This window comes from Enhydra lutris, unplaced genomic scaffold, assembly GCF_002288905.1.
Source record: "Enhydra lutris kenyoni isolate GAN:26980312 unplaced genomic scaffold, ASM228890v2 scaffoldscaffold47, whole genome shotgun sequence".
In the NCBI taxonomy this organism is placed as follows: domain Eukaryota; kingdom Metazoa; phylum Chordata; class Mammalia; order Carnivora; family Mustelidae; genus Enhydra; species Enhydra lutris.
In genome coordinates, this window is record NW_019154131.1 from 1,247,882 (window position 1) to 1,259,296 (window position 11,415).

Consider the following 11,415-nt stretch of genomic DNA (forward strand, 5'->3'; position numbering starts at 1 on the left):
GTTCTTATGTTGTATCACATTGGTTGATTTACAGATGTGGAACCACCTCTTCATCCCAGGAACAAATCCCCCTTGACTGTGGTGAATAATCCTTTGAATGTGCTTTTAGATCCTGTTAACTAACTGTTTCCTTGGGGAACAGGTTTCCATCCATGTTCATCAGGGGTATTGGTCTGAAATTCTCCTTTATGGTGGGGTCAATGTCTGTTTTAGGGATCAAGATAATGCTGCCCTTCTAGAATGAGTTTGGAACTTTTCCTTCCGTTTCTATTTTTTTGAACAGTTTCAGAAGGATGGGTATTAATTCTTCTTTAAATATTTGCTAGAATTCCCCTGGGAAGCCATCAGGGCCAAGACTGGTTTGTTGGGATGTTTTTGATTCCATTTCTTTAATGATTGTGGTTCTGTTTTTGTTTTCTGTTTCTTCCTGTTTCAGTTTTGGTAGTTTATAGATTTCTAAAATGGCATCAATTTCCTACAGATTGCCTAATTTCTTGGCATTTAATTGCACATAATATTTTCTTGTTTGTTCCATGTTGGTAGATAGCTCTCCTTTTTCATTCAGGATTTTATTTATTTGGGTCTTTCTCTTTTATTTTTGAGAATTTTGCCTAGGGTTTCATCCATCTTATTCATTCTTTCAAAAAAACAGCTCTTAGTTTCATTGATCTGTTCTACTTTTTAAAAAAAATTTCTGTATCATTGATTTGCACTCTAATCTTTCTTATTTTTCTTCACCTGCTAGATTTAGGCTTTATTTGCTGTTCTTTCTTCAGATACTTTATGTTTAAGATTAGGTTGTGTATTCAAGAATATAATTTGTTTCCTAAGAAAGGCTTTTATTGTCATTACTTCCCACTTGGGACCGCCTTTGCTGTATCCTAAAGACTCGGAGTTGTCCTACATTCATTTTCTTTTGCTTCCATGTATTTTTAAATTCTGGTTTAATTTCCTAATTCTCCATTCATTCTACAGTAGGATGTTCTTTATCCTCCACATAGTTGTGGTCCTTCCATATTCTTTCTTGTAATTAACTTTCAAGATTCATAATACCATGGTCTAAAAATATTCATGTTATAATGTCAGTATTTTGGTACTTGTGAGACCTAGTTTCTCAGCTAGTATGTGATCTCTTCTGGAGAATGTTCCATGTAACCTCAAAAAGTATGTTTTTCTGATGTTTTCAGAGGCAATGCTCTGCATATCTCTGAAGTCCATCTGGTCCAGTGTGTCATTCAAAGCCCATGTTTCCTTGTTGATCTTCTGCATAGATGATCTGTTCATTGCCGTGAGTGGGTTCTTAAAGTCCTCTTGTATTACTGTATTCTTACCAAGGAGTTTATTTAATTTTGTAATTCATTGGTGTGTATATTTGGCGGCTCCCAAGTTAGGGGCATACATATTTACAATCGTTAGATCTTTTCATTGGGTACACCCTTTTTATTATGTTATAGTGTCCTTCTTCATCTCTTATAATAGCCTTCAGTTTAAAATCTAGTGTGTCCAGCAACGTGGCAGGATACAAAGTCAAGGTGCAGAAATCAGTGGCTTTCTTATACACTAAAATGAAAATACAGAAAGGGAAATTAGAGAATCGATTCCAACTACTCTAGCACAAAGAACCATAAGATACCTGGGAATAAACCTAACAGAAGAGGTAAAGGAACTGTAATCGAGGAACTACAGAACACTCATGAAAGAAATTGAAGAAGACACAAAAAGATGGAAGACCATTCCATTCTCTTGGATCGGAAGAATAAACATTGTTAAAATGTTTTTACTGCCTAGAGCAATCTATACTTTTAATGCCATTCCAATCAAAATTCCACCGGTATTCTTCAAAGAGCTGGAGCAAATAATCCAAAAATTTGTATGGAACCAGAAGAGAACCCGAATCGCTAAGGAAATGTTGAAAAACAAAAATAAAACTGGGGGCATCACGTTACCTGATTTCAAGCTTTACTACAAAGCTGTGATCACCAAGACAGAATGGTACTGACATAAAAACAGACACATAGGCCAGTGGAACAGAGTAGAGAGCCCAGATATGGACCCTCAACTCTATGGTCAGTTAATCTTCGACAAAACAGGAAAAAATATCCAGTGGAAAAAAGACAGTCTCTTCAATAAATGGTGCTGGGGAAAACTGGACAGCTATATGTAGAAGAATGAAACTCGACCATTCTCTTACACTGTACACAAAGATAAACTCAAAATGGATAAAAGACCTTAACGTGAGACAGGAATCCATCAGAATCCTAGAGGAGAACATAGGCAGTAATCTCTTCGATATCAGCCACAGCAACTTCTTTCAAGATATGTCTCCAAAGGCAAAGGAAACAAAAGCCAAAATTAACTTTTGGAACTTCATCAAGATCAAAAGCTTCTACACAGGAAAGGAAACAGTCAACAAAACAGAGGAACACACGGAATGGGAGAAGATATTTACAAATGACTGTACAGACAAAAGGTTGATATCCAGGATCTATAAAGAACTCCTCAAACTCAAGACACACAAAACAGATAATCATATCAAAAAATGGGCAGAAGATATGAACAGACACTTCTCCAATGAAGACATACAAATGGCTATCAGATACATGAAAAATGTTCATCCTCACTAACCATCAGGGAGATTCAAATTAAAACCACATTCAGGTACCACCTTACACCAAGTTAGAATGGCCAAAATTAGCAAGACAGGAAACAATGTGTGTTGGAGAGGATGTGGAGAAAGGGGAACCTCTTACACTGTTGGTGGGAATGCAGGTTGGTACAGCTACTTTGGAGAACAGTGTGGAGATTCCTCAAGAAATTAAAAATAGAACTTCCCTATGACCCTGCCATTTCACTACTAGGTATTTACCCGAAAGATACAGATGTAGTGAAAAGAAGGGCCATCTGTACCCCAATGTTTATAGCAGCAATGGCCCCGGTCGCCAAACTGTGGAAAGAACCAAGATGCCCTTCAATGAACAAATGGATAAGGAGAGATGTGGTCCATATACACTATGGAGTATTATGCCTCCATCAGAAAGGATGAATACCCAACTTTTGTAGCAACATGGACGGGACTGGAAGAGATTATGCTGAGTGAAATAAGTCAAGCAGAGAGAGTCAATTATCATATGGTTTCACTTATTTGTGGAGCATAACAAATAGCATGGAGGACAAGAGGAGATGGAGAGGAGAAGGGAGTTGGGGGAAATTGGAAGGGGAGGTGAACCATGAGAGACTGTGGACTCTGAAAAACAATCTAAGGGGCGGGGTGCGGGAGGTTGGGGGAACCAGGTGGTGGGTATTAGAGAGGGCATGGATTGCATGGAGCACTGGGTATGGTGCAAAAACAATGAATACTGTTACGCTGAAAAGAAATTTTAAAAAATGTAGTGTGTCTAATGTAGAAAGATGGATCCTCCAGCATTCCTTACATGCCCATTAGCATAATAAATGATTCTCCATGCCTTCAATTTCAATCTCGACGTGTCCTTTCCTCTGCACTGAGTCTCTTGTAAGCAGGATATTGATGGCTCTTGTTTTTCTTTTAATCCATGTTTATACACTATATCTTTTGATCAGGGCATTGAGTCCATTTGCACTCAGAGTGACATTGAAAGTTATGAATTCAGTGCCATTGTATTTCCTGTAAAGTCGCTGTTGCTGTAGATTGTCTCTGCTTCTTTCCGGATTTTTGTTACCTTTGGTCTCTCTCTACACACAGAGGATCCCCAAAAATGTTTCTTTCAGAGTTGGTTTAGTGTTCACAATCCTTAAGTTTTGTTTGCCCTGTAAAACTCTTTATCTCTCCTTCTACTCTGAATGACAGACTCCCTGGACTAAGTATTCTTGGCTGCACATTTTACCCATTTTTCACATTGAATATATCATGCATTCCTTTCTGGCCTTCTCGATGTCTGTGGACAGGTGTGCTGCCACCCTTATGTATCCACCCTTAGTAATTAAGTTTCTCTTGTCCTGAGCTGCTTTCAGGATTTTCTCTTTATCACTGCACCTTGAAAGCTTGACTCTTATATGTCAAGATGTTGACGTATTTTTATTGATTCTGAGAGTTCTCTGTACCTCCTGTACTTCAGTACATGTTCATTCTTCTGGTAGGTGGGAAATTCCTCAGCTCCAATTTGTTGAAATAAACATTTCCCCCTCTGTCCCTCTTGTCATCTTCTGGTACCTCTATTATCTGGATATTATTTCACTTTATGGAAGTGCTGAGTTCTCAAAATCTCCCGTGGTGATCCAATAGTTTTCTTTCTTTTTTTTAGCTTCCTTATTTTACATTATTTTATCTTCTATATCACTGACTTCCTCTTCTGAATCATTCACAGTCCTTCCCATAGTCTTCATTTGGGACTGAATCTATGTAATAGAATTTTTAATTTGGGTCCGTCTAGATTTGTGTTCTTTTATTTCTACAGTGAGGGATTCTCTACTGTCTTCTACACTTTTTATAGCCTGTCTAATATCTTTTGAATCATTGTTTTAAGTTCTAGTTCAGATATTTGAATTATATCCATACTGATACAATCCCTGCTGGTGAGTACTACCTCCAGTTCTTTAATTTCAGGTGAATTTCTCCATCTCATTATTGTGTCCAGAAAGGAAAAGAAGAAAGAAAAAATAAAATATAATGCGAAGAATAAAACTAAATAAAATAAATTTTAAAAGGAATAAAAATTATTAAAAACAGATGAAAACTAAGAAAAAAATGAAAATAATAAATTAAAGGCTAAAAAATAAAAATACAAAGAATGCTACCTAGCTACCTAGTATTTTCCCTAAAAGTTGAAGCTTCACAGCCCTCTATGATCAGTAAACTTGACAAAAGTGAGTTGTTTGTGATGGTCTTCTGGGGTAGGGGTCTGTGGCCCTGATTCTCAGGTGTACTTCAGCTGGAGCAAATGCACCTCTCCTAAGCAGAGGCAGACCTCCAGGTAACCAACCCTGGATTACAGTATGAGGCCCTGTATTAATCCCTGAAGGCTTACAGCACCAACGGGTGGGGTGAATATGGCTTCACCCTGCTCTCTACCCAGAAGCTGAAAATTTACAACCCAACTCTTCAGTGAGCTGTCACAGGAAAGCATTCCATCACTCTTATTTCCTTGGTTTCTGTCAGAATTCTGTGTTTACCCAGCCAGAGACAAAGCATTTTTATCTCAGGCATGTGACTAAATTCCAACTCCAATTTATATGGGTTTCTGTGACACAGAGTCATGCTGTACCTCCTGGAAGTTAGAGGTCTTGCCATGCTTCTGCTTTTTTTTTTTTTTTTTTTTTTATTTGGTGGACTCCTGCAGGAATGCGGTTGCCCAACTGTCCTGTGATTTGAATTTTAGGACTACATAGAGCAAAAATCCAGCACCTGGCCCCACGGTTTTCAGCCAGCTTTCCCCAACTGATATCTGAGGACTCTGAAGCATTCAGGCCCCAACTGTTCTTGTGACCCCCAGGATCCTCATGCTGCCACACCTGGGATTCTACCCTGCTTCACCACATGAACACCTTTAATCCAGGGACATCCCCCACAGTAGTAAACTCTTAAAAGTTTCAGTTGTGTGCTTCTTTGCTGATAAAATTTTGTGGTAGCCTCCTTAGCCCAGGTTCCTCCCCTCTGCTATATCCACAGCTGTATTAGCCACACAACTTATTCCCACCCATGCCACTCAAACTCTGAAGTTGCAGCATGAATCTCAGTAGGAGATGGAGGTAGCTCTTGAAGTGGATCAGGATCTTGTTCTGGGGCTGGTGCTGTAGCTTCATGAAGAGAAAGTATCCACACCATGATTGACTATTCGTGTCCTTCTAAATAAAGGAAACGTTTCCCATCACTCAATGTTGTCTGAGCCCATGAAGGAATCCCTGGGAGTCCTCTCCTGATGGCTAGTCATGGGCATAGGGATCTGAGTTTACTCATTACTCCCAGCCTACCACAGTTGGTGGAGACTTGCTCTGTTTGGCCCAAGTTGTCCCAGTCCATATAAGGCACCCCTTGTCCTCCTCACCTCTGCAACTCTCTGGTTATCCACCCTCTGCAACTATCCCCTTCTTGTGTTCTTTTCTCTCTAATAAATAAAATTCTAAAAAAAAATTTTAAGATTAAGCATAAAGGTGTATATTTAGGCCTTCAAAACCCAAATGTAAACAACCTCCTTTGTGTATTTGTCATCTTTCCCCTAGTGCTGATGGTGTCAGAGGTGCAAGATAACCCATGGAGTGAGAAGGGACTCTTGGCTGGTGGAGGGACTCTTGGCTCCTGAAAGACCACATGAAGGAACTTTGTCTCCAAACTGAAGATTCACTCAGCACTCTCATGTGAGGAAATTTATGGTGATATGCTACCAAAGTTTGGGGAGTTATTTGTTATTCAACATAACATAATATACCTACAGCATGTTGAAATCAACAAGTAAACTTCAATCGTTAACAGCCTAGAACCTATAAAATATGACCAGAGAAGCAACCAGCTTCCTCAGCCAGTAGGGCATGTGATACTTGATCTCAGGGTCATGAGTTTGAGCCCAACATGGAACATAGAGTTTCCTTAGGGCAGGGGAATAAAAGGTCTTACACATGACGAGAATCAAATAGGCTTCAGCAATAGAGCTGGTCAAGGAAGGCTGGATCCTCTATTCATTCAGCCACTGGGCCCTGAGCACTCAGATGGTGCCAGTGTTTATCAGGCAACCAGTTTCTCTCTCTAGGAGCTCAGGGTCTAGAGGGGAAGATGGAAAAACATGAACCAAAAAGGTGAATGAAAAGAGCATTTGCCTCATAAGAAAGGAGCAAGGGACTATAACTGGGTCCTGAGCTCCACCAAGTGAGGGGTGTGAGAAGGCTGTGCTGAGATGAAATTGAGAATTCCTATGGCAGGAAAAGAAGGAGACAGCCCTGCACAAATCAGAGTATATTTAGCCTGGCAGAGGGCACCATGGTGCAGAGGATTGGAAACAATATGACGTTCCTGCAGTGGAGTTAGAAATAAGGCCTGGGGGATTGGCAGAAGCTGAAGAAAGGAGCAGGGAGGAAGGGGAAGAGGGCCAAGGCCTGGGGCAGGTGGACAGTATCAGTACCCAGCTCCTAGTTCTGTGTGACCACATTACCCCACACTCAGTGGCTTAACCAACAAACAATTCTGCACAGTCTTAGAGGATCAGGAATCCATGAGTGCCCAGCTAGAGGCTCCTGCGAAGCTTCTCAGTACTTTGGGGCTGTTGAGAACACCAAGGCACGACCTGATTCACTGAAAACCTGAGCTCACTTAGGGTTGTTGGTAGGATTCAATCCATCTCAAAGGCCTGAGTTCTTCTGTCTGTTGTTGGCCCTTATTGGGTTTTAATGTGCACATGTCTGGATTATGGTTCAACATAGGGGCTTGTACTCCTGAGTGAAGATCTGAGAGAGAATAGGGGTCAGAGTCAGCATGGGACTGGGCAATGAGCTTTTATAACTAAATCTCAGAAGGGGCTTGCTGGTCATGTTGCTATGTTCTGTGGAATAGTAGGAATCACTAAGTCCAGACCACACTCCAGGGGACAGGGTTACACAAAGATGTATAAACAGGATATGGGATTTCAGGGAACCACTGAGAGGAGAAGGTGAAGACCTCAACAGGGTTAGAGCATTGCCCAGAATGGTTAGAAGGCTGAAACAGGCATGAACCCAGCTCTTTGCATGTCCTCAAAGTAGGGACCCTGGATGCATGTAACCATTCACCAGAGGGCTCTGGGAAAAGTTGTGTTGAAAGAAGTGGCTACAGACATGGAGATGGTATAAGGGTGAGTGTGAGCCTTGATATATGAGATAGGAGGCATTCCAGCAAGTTCTTGTCTGAGGGGCAGCCCAGATCATGGCAATACACTGAGTGGAACCCTATCTACATCACACCCAATGGAAAGAATTTAATGGCTCTCAGTACAGGGTATGCAGTCTCTAGGCATTGGGGTGAATTCTGAACTTCAGAGGCCAAGGCTCCAATCCCTTCTTGCTTTTAAAATTAGAAAGCATACTATCTTGGGAAGCTATTATCCATCCCTCTGTAGGTGAGGCTGCCATCTTCTGGGGCTCCAGAATTTGAGCACTGATGAACACATGTGTACACACATGAGAGAGTGTGCATGTGCATGCACATGCTCGCACACACACACATACACACACACACAAACATACACACACCCCAGTAGGAACTGTAGAGTGAGATCTGACCAATAGTAGACCTAGAGAAGATAAGAAGAGGAAGAAAATATGGTTGGAGTTATTTCTTACATGTGACACCATTCCTCCATTATCACAGATATTATCCCACAAATGCCTATGGACATATGAAGGAAGTCCATGCTAGAGTCATCTGTATTGTACGGACAAGATGCAGACCACCCCTGACAGGGATAATGTCTTATCCAAGGACAAAAACAGGTAAGATTGGAGAGCTGTTCCTGAAGACACGTGTGTTTCCAAGCTGGGGCCCTGGCTGCTCCCAGTCCTTCCTTAGTGGCCTGTGGAGAGGGGTGTGTTGGTGTCACTGCGTACAGATGTGGCCTTGCATGCAGAATGGGGATGAGCAGATGGCAACCCTGAGCACTGTTTGTGTAGGTGTCAATCCAGGAGTGGACTTGGGTAGGTGATCTCAGGCAGTGAAGTTACTTCCTTGATGGCAGACCCCAACAGAATTTGGAACCCCTGCAAACAGGCTTCTACATTCTAGTGTAGTCTAGTATGGTGGTTACTTGGCTAGAGACATACAATACTGAAATATGTTCTCCTGCTGTTTGCCTACTTCCCAGGAATGACTTTTTCACATGCTGCAGATATTGGCTCAAACCTCATGGGCAAAGCCTCAGGGCATTTGGCAGGAGGTTCGATAAGGTAATATAGAACAGCTTATGCAAGGCCAAGTCACACCTCTGAGCCATCCCAGGGCAGCCTCGTTCTCTCCTCTGGAATTTCTGGCAAAGAGGGATATGTGGGGTTCCTGCCACTGGGATGGAGGGGGTTGTAAGGTAGCGGATACCCGGGGAAGCTGTGGATGTGGGTACTGTGACAGAGTACAGGGGAATGGATGACAGCTTTAGCCCCTAAGAGAGTCATTCCCCATTACCGGGCCCTCTCACCCCTGTCTCTACCCCAATCCTGGGACCTAGACCAGAGTCTGTGGAAACCACCAAAATCAGCAATATGTTGGAACCTGTACACTGAGTGTTCAAAGGGTGCTCAGGAGACCCAGTGAGAGTATAGGGACCAGATATTCCAAATCCTGTGGGAGATTAGTGTCAGTAGAAGGAGACCCACTCATGGCACCTAGTGAAAGAGGCAGCACATGGGCACAAGAGGTAATGTTTGAAGTATTGGGAGGATCCTGGGAAGGCCTGGCTAGAGACAGAGTCCATTTGCTCCCTCCTTTGTTGGATCTTCAGAGAGCAGTGATGTGTGCATTGAGGGTAATTAAGAGGCCCGACAACACCCCTCCTTGGGCACATGCAGTTGAATTCAAGTGGCAAATGCACAAGGAGATAGACTACAGAGTGAGTCCAGATCCACCATGTAGGGCAGAAATGGTCCCACCATTCATCAAGATCTCCCACGCATTGAGGCTCTTGCCAGCCTATTGTCTGTAACCAGGCCTATCTCAGGATTGCCAGATCACAGATGGGCAAGGAGTAGGACTGGTCTCTGACAGGAGATTTATGCCCAAGGACCCAGGTTCCCACAGGTTTCCCTGGGATATTCGTTTGGGAGGGTGCCCTGTCCTCTGATTCCTCTTCCTAATTGTCTATCCCCGGGACCATCTCCTCCATCTTGAACACATGGCTAGAAAAATATTCTGAACATTTTTTTTAAATATTTTATTTATTTATTTGACAGACAGAGATCACAAGTAGGCAGAGAGGCAGGCAGAGATAGAGGAGGAAGCAGGCTCTCCACTGAGCAGAGAGCCCGATGCGGGGCTTGATCCCAGGACCCTGGGATCATGACCTGAGCCGAAGGCAGAGGCTTAACCCACTGAGCCACCCAGGCGGCCCTATTCTGAACATTTTTACAGCCCCCAGAATTTCCCTGCCTGAATATGCTGCTGGCATACATGGAGCTCAGTATGCCAGACTCAGACCTGGAGCACCATGCCCAGCTTCTGCTTACACAGATGCAAAACCTTGAGCCCACGGACCCAGAAGCTGTGGGTGAGAAGGACTGGTGTTGACTGATGTGGGCCTGAGGAGGGGACAGGGTGGGCCACACTGAGCAAGCCTCCATAGAGTGCAGTTGGGTGGAGAACAGTAAATAGTCTCAGATCCCGGTCCCAATGGTCTTCAGTCATGGAGACTTCACAGGGATTGGTTCTTGCATGCAGGCAACATTGAGTGGTGGGGAAAGTTTCCTTTATTTAGAAGGAACATGGGAATTCAGTCATGCTGATGATACTTGCTCTTCACGGAGCTACAGCACCAGGCCCAGAGCTACATCCTAAACCACATCAGGAACTGGCCCCAGCTCACACTCTGGTATCTGCTGTATCTTTGGAGACACAGGTGGCCCCAACCCTCCCTGGCGCTGGAGCTCACACGTTAAGAAGAGTGGTGACACCACCTGCCCTGTTGGGACAAGTGCAGATGCTAGTCAGGGCTCTAATTCACTCTTCTGAGATGGAAGAGCCACCAACTCTTTTGCCTGACCTGGAGATCTAGCAGGGTCTAGCCCCTGCTATTGAGGTCAAGAAGGGCTTGAGCCAGCACCTGTCTCAGTGGAACAACCACCCTCAGCCCCCAAGCAGCAGCTCTTTCTGGCTGGAACCCCAAGAATGGTTTCCCCTCCTCTGTCATTGCTCTCTTTTTAATTTTTGTGTTTCGTATACATTTGTATAATTGCTTAATGGAATTTTTTCATTAAATAAAGTAGAATTGGGGTTTACATAAAATTTTACTCTGATCCTTTTCAATAGTATATGGAGGTGCCATTAAGCACTTTAAGAGTATTGCACAACGATTTACTTGAAGAATATTTCCATCACAGGGATATGTATCACTCCTGCTCATTCCCTCACCCCAGTCCTGGCAACCACTGCTTTTCTCTCTGTCTTTAGTACTTTACTTCATCTGAGATATTCATGTGCCTGGTATCCTACATTATGGCCTTCTCTGTCTGGCTACAGAACATAGGAAAGATATAAAAAAAATTTTTTTCAAAATTTTTATTTTTTATATTTATTTATTTATTTATTTATAATCATTTTTTAAATTTATTTTCAGCATAACAGTATTCATTGTTTTGGTACCACACCCAGTGCTGCATGCAATCCGTGCCCTAATACCCACCACCTGGTTCCCCCAACCTCCCACACCCCCACCTCTCAAACCCTTCAGATTGTTTTTCAGAGTCCATAGTCTCTCATTGTTCACCTCCCCTTCC

The 11,415-nt window shown here is 42.8% G+C and overlaps 1 long non-coding RNA gene across 2 annotated transcripts in view; it reads left to right on the forward strand.

The window, feature by feature from the left end:
- The window catches only part of LOC111156617, a 61,269-nt gene extending 51,438 nt beyond the window's left edge, over positions 1 to 9,831 (forward strand). The window contains exons 4-6 of one of the 2 annotated variants that reach the window (XR_002641233.1): positions 6,196 to 6,330; positions 8,309 to 8,430; positions 8,799 to 9,831. This is a non-coding gene — a long non-coding RNA (uncharacterized LOC111156617). Of the gene's footprint in view, positions 1 to 6,195; positions 6,331 to 8,308 lie in introns of both variants that reach the window. The other variant, XR_002641232.1, reaches the window with a different exon arrangement.
- The last annotated feature ends 1,584 nt before the right edge of the window (positions 9,832 to 11,415 follow it).